Source organism: Lactuca saligna, chromosome 5, assembly GCF_052625555.1.
Source record: "Lactuca saligna cultivar CGN05327 chromosome 5, ASM5262555v1, whole genome shotgun sequence".
Lineage (NCBI taxonomy): Eukaryota > Viridiplantae > Streptophyta > Magnoliopsida > Asterales > Asteraceae > Lactuca > Lactuca saligna.
Window position 1 is genome coordinate 111,916,816 of NC_136421.1, and position 2,499 is coordinate 111,919,314.

Below are 2,499 nucleotides of genomic sequence, written 5' to 3' on the forward strand. Positions count from 1 at the left end.
GTGATGACGCATGCTATGACGTTCAAGCCCACGACGTGGCAGAAGTGCCCACAACGTGGAAAATGAGAAAGCAGCCTTATAAATAGATTTGAAGGGGCAGCTGTTTGTGGTTGCCAAATCTCTCTTCTCTTACTCATATTACCTCGATTTACATGCAATTTTAACCCTCGAAGCCCCGGTATCAACCCCGAGACCCGAAGCAAGTCCCGAAGCCCCGAAGATCCCGAGAAAAAAAGAGTTTTCGAACCGAAGCTCTGCCCGCGAGAAAACCGGTGTGTGAAGTGATCCTGGTTTCACCGAAGAATACTACTTCTACAAGTTGTAGTGTTGTCCGATCATCTTCTGATCAAGTGAGTGTATAGTCCCTTTCATTACACGATTTTAATACAAGTATTGTGTGAATGTATTAAGTATATGCTTTGGGTGAGTATGTGATCACTTTCTTCTAATATATATATATTAAGTATTTGCTATGAAATACGTGCTATGTGTTTATATATTGTTGTTTATTTGAGATGAGTGTGGAATGGTTGTTTTATGTAGGTGTTAAATGAGTTAATCTGTACATGTATTTTATATCTACAAATATGTTGGGTGGAACATGGGTAGATGAATTAGATGAGGTGTGATGATAATTAGGTGATGATAATTAGGTGATGAGAAATAGGTGATGATAATTAGGTAATGGGAGATAAGTGATGCTAGAAAGGTGATGATAGATAGGTATTGATAAATAGGTGATGTGAGATGAGAGGAGATACCATATCCTTGACCGGCGATGTGGCAATTTCGTGATGTAGTCATCTACCAGAGTATAGATGACGACTACGGACTATTCTAGATGACCCCGTGGAAACACCAGCAGGCTCATAACATGTAGGTGATGAATTACGAGTCCAAGCGATGTTGTGGCTACATATTCATGCGATGATACTCTAAACCTTTCTATGAATTACGAGTCCAGGCGATGTTGTGACTAGGTATTCATGCGATGATAGACTAACCCTTACTATGAATTACGAGTCCAGATGATGTTGTGGCTACGTATTCATGCGATGATAGACTAACCCTTACTACGAATTACGAGTCCAGGCGATGTTATGACTACGTATTCATGCGATGATAGTCTATCCCTTATTATGATTTACGAGTCCAGGCGATGTTGTGGCTGCGTAATCATGCGATGATACCCTAACCCTTACTAGACATATATTGAGGGAGTGATCCCTGAATTAGTATTGTCTATGCAATCTAGGCGATGATCCTTAGGAAAAGTTCTTAGGAACAAGCATATAAGGATATAAGATGTAAGGAGATGAGCGGTAAATATGATATAGGAGATGACCCTTAAGATAATATCTTTAGGGGATGATTAAAAGAAGATAATGGGGATGGGTAATTGGGTTGATTGTTTGATGATTGAATATAATAATTATATTATTATGGGTTGAAAACCCTATATGCTCACTAGGCTCCCAAGCCTGACCCACTCAGTTTAACTGTATCACAGGTATCGATACGAAGCTGCTTTTCACTGAGAGATTAAAGGAGATGTAAATCACTAGAGTAAATGAATATGTGTTCTATTTATGCTTATGTATCTGTATCGGAACATGACATCCCGAGGTTTTATTATTTAATGAAAATACATTCTCTTTGAGAATTGTTTTGATAAGTTTTTATCATATCTTGTTTTGGGAACAAATTCCGCAACTGTTTTCTTTAAACGATTACTCTGATTTATACAACAAAGCATAAACAAATCGGTCTTTTCTGGATGAGACATTGGGGATGTCACACACGGTAATGTAAAAACTATATTTTTGGTTAATGATAGTCGAAGTTGGGAAAATACACACTCTTACATGAGACACACACACAGATACTAGATGCCTTGGTAGAAGGCTACTTTTAGTAGAAAACATAGGGTTTTGTAGTAGAGTTCAAACAAATACAAAAAATACAAAACTTAACAGAACTTATACATTACAAAACATCTTACAAATGACGTCATACAAACTCAGACACTAATATACTTATGATCTCACCAGCTTTAAAGCTGATACTCGCTTTAAAAAATAACTTGTATTCTTAGGTCACCAGTAGGTAGGTACAGGTGCTGGATTTTGAGAAGAAGGAGCTTGTTCAAGACTCCTCTTTTATTTTGATGTATATAATTTTTGGTGTCTATATAACTTGACAGAACACACTTGTATGAAAAATTTAACATTAATGCAATGGATGATGTTGTTGCTTGTTTACTACTTTACATTGTTGTGATACTGTACGTGACGTCCTCCACCCCAGAATGTTTCCATCGTTCATCGGTTTTGAGGGTGTGAAATTTTACCCCTACTATGGTGTGGGACACAAACATGGCCCAAAATACTTAATTCCTTCTAAGTCCATCTATGGCCCCACCATAGGCCCACTAATGTCCTAATTATCTATATTGGTCCTAGAACCCTTTTATTGGGCCCTACTCAAGCTCAATACTAA